Source organism: Lissotriton helveticus, chromosome 12, assembly GCF_964261635.1.
Source record: "Lissotriton helveticus chromosome 12, aLisHel1.1, whole genome shotgun sequence".
NCBI lineage: Eukaryota > Metazoa > Chordata > Amphibia > Caudata > Salamandridae > Lissotriton > Lissotriton helveticus.
The window spans coordinates 380,760,363-380,775,036 of NC_136073.1; positions in this window are offsets into that span (position 1 = coordinate 380,760,363).

Below are 14,674 nucleotides of genomic sequence, written 5' to 3' on the forward strand. Positions count from 1 at the left end.
ATCAGGGTTTTAGGCCGTAGGGCAGGCGGAAGGTAATGGGTAGTCAGGACAGTTTTTAGGGCTCGGAGGATGACGGGTCGTTTTTGGGGCTCGGGGGTCGGGTAGTTTTAAAAAATAGAGACTATGGTTTTAGGCTTAAGAGCAGTGGAGGGGGTGGGGGTAGTTTTAGGGACAGTGTGGGGGTAGTAGGGGGTAGAAGCACGAGTGGTTGAGCCACGACTGCCTCCATCATACAACCGATTATTATATTAACCCCTCCCGTGCTCATGACAAGCTCAGCTCTTCATGAGGCATGGTTGCGCTGTGGTCATGGCAAGCTGAGCTCGCCATGACCCGCGCGGCGCTCACACGCGGGGATAATTCCCCTGCTGTGCTAAGCGTTCCACGCAAACGGGTGTGGTCATGGCAAGCTGAGCTCATCATGAGTACAGCGCCACCGTGCAGCGTGACGAGCTGAGCTCGTCACAAGCATGGTGACGCTGCGCGCCTCCCCACCCCCAGCGCCGCGGGGGAATTAGCCCTGTGGCAAAGGTGTTAAAGATCCAAATTCAATGCATAGAAATGACATTTTAGAAAGCTTAGTCATATATCCAGCAATTTGAAATATAAATTCACAAATTTAGTTACGGTAATTCATTCCTAAATAACAGAATCCATGACAGGAGGGTTTCCATGCAATCATACAGAAAAAGGACAATTGATGGACAGAATGTTGAACAATGTCAAACATTCACCCCAGCACAGAGATCTGAGCCTAACTCCATCGTTTTTTGCTCCCCATGCCATTCCAGTTTTAACCCAGCCATATGCAAATCATTCTTGACCCTGCTCCCCATTGGAACAGTCCAGCCTGAACTCCTAGACCAGGTCTTTCCTGGACTGGAAACAAGCCCTAAGTGGGAAGGGTATGCCCAGACGTGGGTTCTGTGCTCACTACACCACTGGATTTAAGCTAGCCTGGCTGATATGAGGTGATTCTCTGAAACCAGTCCCAGGATGCTTGTTTTCGGTCCAGGGAGGATCTGGCTTGGCCGATTCGGCTGGACTGTTCCCATGAGGAGCAGGGTCAATACTGATTTGCATTTGGCTGGGTCAAAACTGGGGTGCTGTTGTGAACAAAAGAACAATGGATTCAACCCATAATTTTGTGACTTGGGGTGAATTTTTGCATTGTTCAGCATTCCTTCCATCATTTGTTCCTTTTGCTGTTGCTATTAAGTGGAACATATCAACGATCTTCCTGCTAACACCTAACTTTCAAATGTTGGCTTTAGAATATTCTATTCCCTGGTGCACCTCATCAGTTAACTATCTAGACGTCTAGGTCAGTCTAGACATAAACACAATACTGGCTGAAAACTACAGGATGGCCATGTCTCTGATAGAAAATCAGATAGGGAGATGGCAGCGCCTATCTCTTTCTTTGATAAGGCACCTGGCTCTGATAAAAATTGTTACTTTACATTTTTTAGGAACGCCTCTTTAACATCCCTAACTGCCTGAACAAACAATTCTTTAAAACATTACTCTTCCCACATGATATCATTGGCATGGGTGGGTAAGCAACAACAGATTAGATGAGAGATGCTCATATTGCCCTATTCACTGGGTGGCCTTGTGGTTCTGGAATTTGAGCTCTACTATGCCAGCGCCTAAGCCCACTATGCTCACCTCTGGATTCACCCCTCACCCCATATGTTGCATGTGGCAGTGGAGCACGGTGCGGTGCAGCTCCAACTTCTGGTGGCGATGATCGTCCAATACCTGTCGTACAGCTGCAATGGGATTAACATAGTGGCATGCACCCAAGTGGCCTGGATTACCATCTATGACAGACTGGTCCTATGAACACTCTTTGCCCAGAACAGCAACTCACCCACTGACACATATTACCCAGAAACCATCGATCCTCCTTAGGCTTCGGAGATGGTGGCTGTAAATGTTGGGAGATGTTAACCCTGACGGGCAATTTATATACCATGATACCTGATGCATCAGACAATAGAGTCCGCAAAACCACAAAAGAGCAAGATCTCCAAAGAGAAGGGAACCGGTCTCCAACAGCAACTGCAACTTCTTTGTCACAGAGCATATATTAATACACAAGTTGTGGGTTCACACTTCCTGAGGCACCTCATTTGGTCAGACCACTCAGACCATTGGTCAGTTCGTATAGGATGATTGTCATGCGGTATAAAGAAGACACATTTATGGGAAAAATTTGGTGATCATCACATAAGCTGTCGAACCATTCAAAAATGCAAGTTGTGATCTTTAAGCAAAGGTACATGAGTGAGTTTAAGATTACAGTTTCTCACTGCAGATGTTCCCAAAGTAGCAAATTAGTAGCGAGTAGTCCTAGTATGTGCATGGAAACTCTTTCTATGAAACATAGTTTTGTCTCACATTGCAAGTTATTGAAGTCTTTCCATGAGAACGGAATCAAGTAAGAGAAAGAAAATGCAGGCCTAAATTGATTTTAGTTAAGGAAATACAGCATATAAAATAAGGGAAATATGCACTATATTTAGAGTCTTTCGAATGTATACATATTACTTTCAATTCATAGCATTCATTAAGCATTTTTAGTGCCATTGTAATTTGCATGTGTAATTATAACACATTTCTACATTTCAAAAGTACCAACATATGAAATCAGTTCAAAATATAAGAAAGCAATCTTGTGTATAGTAATTCTCATTAGTACGTGTATGAAGAATATTCTTTCGAATTTTCAAAGAAATTGGAATCATTATAAACATGCAGCCCTCTTCTTTATTTCACCACTCAGTGCACAGTTTAACGTATGTAAAACATGGAGTTCGAATATAAGACTCCGAAAATGTGCACATAATGTCATCTAAATTACATTACTTAATTCTTCACACACATCATTTTTTAAATAAAGATGGTTTATGAAATCTCTATAACACTTGAGTCATCACATTCACATTTCTATTCCACGTTAAAGAATACACCGTTGCAAGTTACTAAACATAATCAATTCAATGAGCAGTTCCAGTTCATCTACACTCTTCTGCATGCTTTTACAATGCAGTAACTAAGTCTTTTCATGATCTGCTTTTCATCATTCCCCAAAGTATAGTGTGCAAAAATTGTGCACGTTTGTCATTTTTCTCTCAAAAGGTGTCAACAAAGGCTTTATGTGTCAGCTAGGGTAAACGACGTTTACAACGAAACTTTATCTCTGCGGGGAAACTTTACCTCTGCGGGGAATCACAACCGCGTTGTGATTCCGCATACCATTACACCGCAAGTCGGAACAACGACTTGCGGAGGGGGGGGAGGTGTTGGATTTAAAATCCAACTCCTTCCCTAGTGTTTGTAAAGACTGGAGTTGGAATAATAAATTATACTATTCCAACATCCAGCGACCCCCTCCGCAAGTCGTTGTTATGACTTGCGGAGTAATGGTATGCGGAATCACAACGCGGTCGTGATAACGACCACGTTGTGATTCCCCGCGGAGAAAAAGAAAGCGGGATGAGATCATATATTTGTCAGCTAGGGATTCAGCAGTTTCTCTGCTTCATCAATCCCCATTGATGGTGAATTAAGCCATCACAAAAACTATGTCCTGATTCCACACATTACAGTTCTGTAGTCTTCATCATTTTGAATAGTTTTCCAAAATCTTTATCTTGTCAAAATACCCACATTGTCTAAATTCCAATTCTATTTTAGCTCTCTTCCTTTTTATTCTCTAGTTTCTTTCTTAGTTTTAATATACAAAGCTTCCCTCTATGTTGCAAATATTGTGCCATAGCAGCTTGGTTTCCCATTGCTTTGAGATGTGGTTCCCTAAGTGCCCAAGATGGTATCCTAGAATAATTTTCAGCTTTAGCCATGACTTCTCGTCGTCCACCTTCTATTGATTCTATGAATTCCCCTTATACATTATGCAAAAAGCATGTTGGATTGTGTCGGTGTGCATAAGCTGTGTCTAAACTTTGTTTAGGCTTAAATAATTCTCCCATCATTTCATCTCTTTTATTATCAGGCACAGCATTTAAGTGCTTCCTCACATGCACTTCAGAAAGGATTATATCATAGTTAGAATAATAGTACTGCATTTGCCCATTGCCATAAAATAAGCTTGTGAGCACACTGCAAGAAATACCATATGTTACGGGAAGATGATGGTAGGTCACCCCTTCAGAAACTGAAGTAGGGAATTTCAAACACACATAACAATCTCTAGCATTCATGGTGTTAACGTATTTTCTACAAGAATTGTGCAAACACATTTGTTGAAAAATCAGCAATAGACTGATCTACATGTAACATTTTGTCATCTGAATTGCTTAGTTCATTGTCATTTGCCAAAATGTTTTTAGTCATAGAAGTGGTCTCTGGCTTTCTTGTGTAAATATGATGGGGTAAATTCAAAATTATAAGCAATGCTACAAATAACACAGAAAATATAGCAAGTATACAGGCACATTTACATTTGCTTTTTGATGATACCGCATTAGGATCGATTGCTTCTTTGGAATCAGACCCTGTGACTTTTATACATTGAAATTAGATGGAATAAAGGTGTTTGCAACGTTTCCCCTGCTGTGGCCTTTTCTGCTTTTTGGAGGAGATTCGTGGACATCAATTCAGCGCGATTTTCAGTGTCGTGCTCAAAAGGCCCCCGCATTTCCAAAAGGCTTTGGTTTCGCTGGTCTTCACTTCGGTGTTTTTTTGGAATCCTGGTTACAGGAAAGACCAAAGCCCACCCCCAAGCCCGGGACGAGAAGGAGCGGTGTTGGTGTCACTGACATCACGCTGGGCTAGGTGACATTGGAGCCATGCCCCCGCTTAATGGAATCTTGTGGCAAGGTGGTTGATGCGGTTGGGGACGCAAGGAGGCACTTAGTTCCGGGACTCCTGGACATTGGGGTTCTATGCGGCACTGATCCACCCTTCGCATTTCCTACCGGCATGAAGAAGTGCATGCTGGGACCTGTAGGCGCTGTTCATGAGGCGTCCACATGGAGGTTAAGGCGAATGGATTTAACCTTAAGGGGCGGAGCAGTTCTTTCAGAAGCAGGGTGGGGCAGGACATTTAACTCTGGGATACTCACCTGCTTTCTGACCGTTACACCCACGGCGCTGAAGAAGGCAAAAGACGCCGAAATGCATTCGCCACAGCGGGTGTTTTGAACTTCAATTGACATTTGTTCTGGAATAAAGGTGTTTCCAACGTTTCCCCTGCTGTGGCCTTTTCTTCTTTTTGGAGGAGATTCGTGGACATCAATTCAGCGCGATTTCCAGTGTCGTGCTCAAAAGGCCCCCGCATTTCCAAGAGGCTTTGGTTTCGCTGGTCTTCACTTCGGTGTTTTTTTGGAATCCTGGTTACAGGAAAGACCAAAGCCCACCCCCAAGCCCAGGATGAGAAGGAGCGGTGTTGGTGTCACTGACATCACGCTGGGCTAGGTGACATTGGAGCCATGCCCCCGCTTAATGGAATCTTGTGGCAAGGTGGTTGATGCGGTTGGGAACGCAAGGAGGCACTTAGTTCCGGGACTCCTGGACATTGGGGTTCTATGCGGCACTGATCCACCCTTCGCATTTCCTACCGGCATGAAGAAGTGCATGCTGGGACCTGTAGGCGCTGTTCATGAGGCGTCCACATGGAGGTTAAGGCGAATGGATTTAACCTTAAGGGGCGGAGCAGTTCTTTCAGAAGCAGGGTGGGGCAGGGCATTTAACTCTGGGATACTCACCTGCTTTCTGACCGTTACACCCACGGCGCTGAAGAAGGCAAAAGACGCCGAAATGCATTCGCCACAGCGGGTGTTTTGAACTTCAATTGCCACTTGTTCTGGAATAAAGTGTTTCCAACGTTTCCCCTGCTGTGGCCTTTTCTGCTTTTTGTAGGAGATTCGTGTACATCAATTCAGCGCGATTTCCAGTGTCGTGCTCAAAAGGCCCCCACAACTCCAAGAGGCTTTGGTTTCGCTGGTCTTCACTTCGGTGTTTTTTTTTAATCCTGGTTACAGGAAAGACCAAAGCCCACCCCCAAGCCCGGGACGAGAAGGAGCGGTGTTGGTGTCACTGACATCACGCTGGGCTAGGTGACATTGGAGCCATGCCCCCGCTTAATGGAATCTTGTGGCAAGGTGGTTGATGCGGTTGGGGACGCAAGGAGGCACTTAGTTCCGGGACTCCTGGACATTGGGGTTCTATGCGGCACTGATCCACCCTTCGCATTTCCTACCGGCATGAAGAAGTGCATGCTGGGACCTGTAGGCGCTGTTCATGAGGCGTCCACATGGAGGTTAAGGCGAATGGATTTAACCTTAAGGGGCGGAGCAGTTCTTTCAGAAGCAGGGTGGGGCAGGACATTTAACTCTGGGATACTCACCTGCTTTCTGACCGTTACACCCACGGCGCTGAAGAAGGCAAAAGACGCCGAAATGCATTCGCCACAGCGGGTGTTTTGAACTTCAATTGCCACTTGTTCTAGAATAAAGGTGTTTCCAACGTTTCCTCTGCTGTGGCCTTTTCTTCTTTTTGGAGGAGATTCGTGGACATCAATTCAGCGCGATTACCAGTGTCGTGCTCAAAAGGCCCCCGCATTTCCAAGAGGCTTTGGTTTCGCTGGTCTTCACTTCGGTGTTTTTTTTAATCCTGGTTACAGGAAAGACCAAAGCCCACCCCCAAGCCCGGGACGAGAAGGAGCGGTGTTGGTGTCACTGACATCACGCTGGGCTAGGTGACATTGGAGCCATGCCCCCACTTAATGAAATCTTGTGGCAAGGTGGTTGATGCGGTTGGGGACGCAAGGAGGCACTTAGTTCCGGGACTCCTGGACATTGGGGTTCTATGCGGCACTGATCCACCCTTCGCATTTCCTACCGGCATGAAGAAGTGCATGCTGGGACCTGTAGGCGCTGTTCATGAGGCGTCCACATGGAGGTTAAGGCGAATGGATTTAACCTTAAGGGGCGGAGCAATTCTTTCAGAAGCAGGGTGGGGCAGGACATTTAACTCTGGGATACTCACCTGCTTTCTGACCGTTACACCCACGGCGCAGAAGAAGGCAAAAGATGCCGAAATGCATTCGCCACAGCGGGTGTTTTGAACTTCAATTGCCACTTGTTCTGGAATAAAGGTGTTTCCAACGTTTCCCTTGCTGTGGCCTTTTCTTCTTTTTGGAGGAGATTCGTGTACATCAATTCAGCGCGATTTCCAGTGTCGTGCTCAAAAGGCCCCCGCAACTCCAAGAGGCTTTGGTTTCGCTGGTCTTCACTTCGGTGTTTTTTGGAATCCTGGTTACAGGAAAGACCAAAGCCCACCCCCAAGCCCGGGACGAGAAGGAGCGGTGTTGGTGTCACTGACATCACGCTGGGCTAGGTGACATTGGAGCCATGCCCCCGCTTAATGGAATCTTGTGGCAAGGTGGTTGATGCGGTTGGGGACGCAAGGAGGCACTTAGTTCCGGGACTCCTGGACATTGGGGTTCTATGCGGCACTGATCCACCCTTCGCATTTCCTACCGGCATGAAGAAGTGCATGCTGGGACCTGTAGGCGCTGTTCATGAGGCGTCCACATGGAGGTTAAGGCAAATGGATTTAACCTTAAGGGGCAGAGCAGTTCTTTCAGAAGCAGTGTGGGGCAGGACATTTAACTCTGGGATACTCACCTGCTTTCTGACCGTTACACCCACGGCGCTGAAGAAGGCAAAAGACGCCGAAATGCATTCGCCACAGCGGGTGTTTTGAACTTCAATTGCCACTTGTTCTAGAATAAAGGTGTTTCCAACGTTTCCTCTGCTGTGGCCTTTTCTTCTTTTTGGAGGAGATTCGTGGACATCAATTCAGCGCGATTACCAGTGTCGTGCTCAAAAGGCCCCTGCATTTCCAAGAGGCTTTGGTTTCGCTGGTCTTCACTTCGGTGTTTTTTTTAATCCTGGTTACAGGAAAGACCAAAGCCCACCCCCAAGCCCGGGACGAGAAGGAGTGGTGTTGGTGTCACTGACATCACGCTGGGCTAGGTGACATTGGAGCCATGCCCCCACTTAATGGAATCTTGTGGCAAGGTGGTTGATGCGGTTGGGGACGCAAGGAGGCACTTTGTTCCGGGACTCCTGGACATTGGGGTTCTATGCGGCACTGATCCACCCTTCGCATTTCCTACCGGCATGAAGAAGTGCATGCTGGGACCTGTAGGCGCTGTTCATGAGGCGTCCACATGGAGGTTAAGGCGAATGGATTTAACCTTAAGGGGCGGAGCAGTTCTTTCAGAAGCAGGGTGGGGCAGGACATTTAACTCTGGGATACTCACCTGCTTTCTGACCGTTACACCCACGGCGCTGAAGAAGGCAAAAGACGCCGAAATGCATTCGCCACAGCAGGTGTTTTGAACTTCAATTGCCACTTGTTCTGGAATAAAGGTGTTTCCAACGTTTCCCCTGCTGTGGCCTTTTCTTCTTTTTGGAGGAGATTCGTGGACTTAAATTAGATGTTAATAACATTAGCATCAGAAGTAAGTTCCAGGAAGGTCATTCCTTTCAAGACACTTCAGCTACGTTATTCCACAGCACAATTCACACTTTCTTTAGTTATTTAATGCATGGTCTTTAGCAATTGCACAGTTCTCAAAAGTTGCAAATTTCTTCAGCACAAATTAACTCAGTTCTTTTTTTTGCAGATTGATTTTGAATACTTTTAACTGGAATAGCGAGGTTTCTCAAGGTGGCTCATGAAAGCTCGGACAGTTATAGGAAAAGGTGTTATATGCTTTTTTCCCAGTCGTTCGGTGCCAGATAAGTCCATTCACTTGCAGAGTATTTTTGACTGGTGCTCTAGCTCTTTTCGACCTCTTCACTGATGGTCCTTCATCATCACTGTCACTTTGCACTGCATAACTGGAGGCTTCAGCAATGGTTCAGTGGCAATCTTTTTTCTGTTAGAATGCGTCTCAATCTGTTTTGTCCTCTGGGCCAATAGCCTCCGGGTACTACTCGCATTTCAAATGCTCTGTTCCCTTCAGTGAGATCAAAATTGCGCCTAGTCATCTCTTCCTCTTGTGACCCTTTGGTAGCTACAAGAGCTGACTCTCTCTGACCTCTTCCGAATCAGTGCATAGAGTCCCAGTAGGTGGTGCCCTCTCTACAGTTTGGCTAACCTGACATGGCTGTCTCTCTGTCACCACCGGCACATCTGAAACAGACACTGCATTATCAAGAGGACATGGGACTCTATGAGTGTGGGCAGCATGCACCCAATTTGGAAGACCACCACACTTCACATCAATTGTGATTACTAGGATCACCTGGAATGGCCCTGCCAATGAGGTTCCAAAAACGACTTGCACATGTGTTTTTTAACCAGGATCCAGTAGTCTTGTTGAGGTGAAATGGCAGCTTCCCCATACTGCTGAGACACAGAAACCACCACGTCAGCCAGTCATTTACAGTTATCGAGCACCAAATCATCTGTAATATTAACCAATGGATTGGCTGGAACTGCAGGCTGTCTCATAGTCCTCCCCTTAATCATTTCAGGAGGAGATAGCTTTGTTCTTCTTTCTGGGGTAATTCTCAAACTCATCAACACAAGAGAAAATGAATCCGTCCATCTCAGAGAAGTCGAAGCACACACCTCTGCCATTTCTGGATTTCAGTGTTCCATTTATTTGCTCCACAATTCCAGAGGCTTTTGTGTGATAGGCACAATGGAGCTTTTTAGCAATTTGTAATGCAGCAAATAACATCTTTAAGAGCTCATATTAAAGTGTGTCCCTTCGGTGTATATTTATACCAGGGAATAGCTGTTACAGGATACAACATTCTTTATGATGATTTTATTTATTTGTATCATGAAGAAGGCCTTTAAGTAGTTCCAAAAGTAAAACAGGTTAATGTTATATTGTCTATAAGGGGAAACAGCCTTTATCATGCAGACTTTACCATGCAATTCCTTTATCACACATCATTTACCAAGCGGTATTCTATAGCATGAACCTAGCCAAAACACAGCAGTGCACTGTACATTGTCAAAGACAATCATAAATATGACAAATATTATGGGAGGAAGCTGGGTCAAGTATGTCTTAGCTTAACTATACTTACTTTGTGTGGTAAGGGCCTGCGTGGTAAAGGCATATGCATGGTGAAGGCATGTGCCGTAAAGGCATTCTCATGGTAAATGCATGCATGGAAAAGGATGCATAGTAAAGGCATGTGTTGTATAGTCATCCAACTGTCTGAAAGATGCTGCCAACATCTCCATTCAGGAGGACCGGTTCACTGTCTTAAACGTTTTCTTGTTCAGAAATTGTAGTATTAGGGAAGCTTTACTTCTTGTGCCTCTCTGACTTCAAATAAGGCAGAATGTATTATTGACTTAGCTGTAGATAACAGAATGCAAGGCTCTGTGCATAATACAGGGTCTTTGCTTCCAAGGGTAGCCAGTGGAAGCCTATTAATCTTGGATGATTTGGTCTGATTTTCTACCTCTTGAAACAATGCAAGAAGCTGTACAAATTATTTAATCTGCAGCCAATTTAGGCATGCCAGAAAGTTTAATGTACTGCCTTCTAGATCGTAAAGAACTGTTGACAAACAATGGGAAATAAATTAAGGTCCACCAGAGAACAGGAGTATGTACCACAAAGGTGGCGTTTGTTGCTGTGGTGGGTGTCACTTGTTGAGAAAATCACTGTTATAGTGTCTTGCCTGTGCTATGTGAATGTAATGTAGGTACTAACAATATATCTCACCAATGGTGGTACTCTTCAGTACCCTCATTAGAAATGGTGGAAGATTTTCCCAGCATGTCAGGTGTTGGTGTGAGTCCAGTGCAAGGTTGCCATGGGATATAAGCGTTACCTGCAGAGAAATTGGTGCACCAACATCCATTGATCAGTCTGATGCAATTTCTGCTGGTATTCCTGTTCAGGACCTGGAACCCTCTCTGCCATCAGCATGGACCCATCCCACCACCTTGGTGTTGAGGCTGATGGATGGGACTTTCTCGTGTTTCAGAGGAAGTTCCATTACAGCCATTGTCTAAAGTGTATGCTATCCCTCGGCTTGGTATACACCTGTTACAACGCATTTTTTACAACACACTACCATTACAACGCATTTTTTACAACGCAAAAACTTTTACAACGCATGTTTTTACAACGCTAGTACTTTTACAACGCATGCCATTACAACGTAAGTATTGGTAAGTATATAATTATATTTAATATTTTATATGTTTGGTTTTTTTTACGTTTTCAGTTTTTGGGTAAAGGGGTATTTTTAGGGTTTAGGGTCAGTTTTCAGTTTATGGGTAAAGGGGTATTTTTAGGGTTCAGGGTCAGTTTTCAGTTTTTGGATAAAGGGGTATTTTTAGGGTTTAGGGTCAGTTTTCAGTTTTTGGGTAAAGGGGTATTTTTAGGGTTCAGGGTCAGTTTTCAGTTTTTGGGTAAAGGGGTATTTTTAGGGTTTAGGGTCAGTTTTCAGTTTTTGGATAAAGGGGTATTTTTAGGGTTCAGGGTCAGTTTTCAGTTTTTGGGTAAAGGGGTATTTTTAGGGTTCAGGGTCAGTTTTCAGTTTTTGGGTACAGGGGTATTTTTAGGGTTCAGGGTCAGTTTTCAGTTTTTGGGTACAGGGGTATTTTTAGGGTTCAGGGTCAGTTTTCAGTTTTTGGGTAAAGGGGTATTTTTAGGGTTCAGGGTCAGTTTTCAGTTTTTGGGTACAGGGGTATTTTTAGGGTTCAGGGACAGTTTTCAGTTTTTGGGTAAAGGGGTATTTTTAGGGTTTAGGGTCAGTTTTCAGTTTTTGGGTACAGGGGTATTTTTAGGGTTCAGGGACAGTTTTGGGTTTATGGGGTACAGGGGTATTTTTAGGGTTTAGGGACAGTTTTGGGTTTTTGGGGTACAGGGGTATTTTTAGGTTTCCGGGTTAATTTGGGTTTTTGGGGTACAGGGGTACAAGGTAAAAAAAATTAAATTAAATAAATTAAATTAAATTAAATTTTATTAATTACAATTAATTTACAAAAAATTATTATATACTTACCAATACTTACGTTGTAATGGCATGCGTTGTAAAAGTACTTGCGTTGTAAAATCATGCGTTGTAATGGTATGCGTTGTAAAAGTTTTTGCGTTGTAAAAAATGCGTTGTAACGGTATGCGTTGTAAAAGTATGCGTTGTAACGTCATACATCCCCTCGGCTTACATGTCACAAAGGGCATCAGTTATTCACAAACAGATATTTTCTTTAAGTAATTCTTAGCATTCTTATTGGCAGCTTTGACAAACCCAAGGTAGATATAATACAATTCACAAAGCCCAAAGGTAGCTTTCTAATGTAATGTAAAAATTACTTTTAAAGCGCAGCTAACACCTAACGGTTTCTTGGCGCTCGAGCAGCAGGGAGAGAACAGTTCGCGAGACACGAGTCTTGAGAAGGGACCTAAAACAAGCATAGGAAGAAACAGATCTGATACTTAAAGGGAGTGAGTTCCAAAATAAAGGAGCAAGAAACGAAAATCTTAATCCTCCATGTTTCTTGCGTTTAAAAGCCGGGACCTTGAGTAGGGCCAGGTGGGAGGAACGAAGGTTACGAGAGGGAACATAAGGGTGTAATAGTGAAGAAATGAAAGAAGGACTCATACCGGCGAGAGACTTAAAAATGGTGTAGCCTAACTTAAATTTGCACCGCTCGGACACGGGGAGCCAGTGAAGGGACTTTAACAGAGGACTAACGTGTTGGAGCCTAGGTTGGTGGTGGATGAGGCGTGCAGGCTGGTTTTGAACAAGCTGCAACCTTTTCAATAAATAGTCCGGGATACCTGCATAAGGAGAATTGGCATTGTCAATCCTCGAGATGACTAGAGCCAACAGGACTAGGGTGAGGGCCTCAGTGGTAAAAAAACTGGCAATTTTCCGGACTTTACAGAGCTGAAAGAAACAAGACGAAACTACAGCATTGATCTGAGGCTTCATCATAAGATCATTGCTGATGATGACTCCCAGACTTTTGGCTGAGTCGACTGGGTTAGGGGGGAGACCCAAGTTCACAGGCCAAAAGGTGGATTTCCATGGGTTGGCCGCCCCCCCGACAAGAACCAATTCTGTCTTGTCGGGGTTGAGCTTGAGGTGATTAGCCCCCATCCAGTCGCTGATGTGACAAAGGGTGGACTGGAAATCAAGAATGGACTCCGCCGAGCCATCAATATTAAAAATCAGCTGGATGTCATCCGCGTAATTAAACGCGGTGAAATGATTGCCTCGCAAGGATAGGATAAGGGGGGTCAAGTATAAATTAAAAAGAAGAGGGGATAAGGAGAAACCCTGCGGGACGCCACATGTTAAGCTGACCCTGTCAGCAGTAAACTGAGAGAGCCGGACCGCCTGATGGCGGTTAGTCAAAAAGGAGCGAACCCAATCCAGAGCGGTGCCCCGGATGCCAGCCTCCCTGACACGGTCGATCAAAATAACATGGTCGACCGTGTCAAAGGCGGCCGACAAATCCAGGAGCACCAGAACCTGGCTGGTGTTAGAGTCCGCCCCTCTCCGCAGTTCCTCCATAACTGACAATATGACCGACTCCGTAGAGTGGGCAGGCCTAAAACCGGCCTGTTGGGAGTCAAGATATTGGGAGTGTTCAAAAAATGAGCTCAAAATGTTGGTAGCATGAGACTCAAGAATTTTACTGAGGTAAGGGAGAAGGGAAATGGGGCGAAAGTTAGTCATGACCGCAGGGTCCGCTGTTGGTTTTTTCAAAATGGGCACAACCTCAGCAACCTTGAAAGAACAGGGGACCAGACCGGAGGACAAGGACGTGTTCAGAAGTCCCAAGGGGGGAAGCGGACAAGCTGTAAAAGCCTCGCGAAGAATCAAGGGAGGACAACAGTCAGTAGGGGACCCAGAGGTGACCTTACTTAAAAAGCCTAAAAATTCCTCCTCCAAGATTGGAGGGATCTGAGTAAGTTGCTGCAGATTAGGGGATAACAAAGAAAGGTCGGGCCTAAGGGGGAGAGGCAGGCCAACAGGAAAGATGCTCTTTTTAATTTCAACAATTTTGTCCACAAAAAACTGATTAAGGGAGTCACAAAGCGCTTGGGAAGGGAGAGGTTTAATAGTGACCCTGTCAGGATGTGACAGCTCCTCCACAATGGAGAAGATGTATTTGGTTTTGGTGGTTGAGTTGACAATTTTTTGTGAAAAATAAAAAGTCTTAGCAGATAGAATCGCTGTTTTATATTCTTTAAGCAGAGACATATATCGCAACTTAGTGTCCGCGGCATAGCCTCGCCGCCAACGACGCTCGGCCTGCCTGAGCTCGAGCTTTATAAATAATAATGATATATTTTTACTAGACACTGCCCTGATGGGAAACATCTATTACAATGCAGTTATTACGACGCACTACCTTTACAACACAGCTGTTACAACGTGACTGTCTTTACATCTCATGCCATTACAACACATTCATTACAATGCAAGTCACTGCAACACATGCCATTACAATGCATACCATTACAACGCATTATAAGGTAAGTAATGGAGATTTTTTAAGTTTTAGGGTTTGTATGAGTTTTAAAGTACATGGGAATAGTAATTTTTACCCCTGCACTATCCAACACTTTCCCTTCTTTTGCACTCACTGGAGTGGTATTAGTAATTTTAAACCCCTACACTATCCAACACTTACC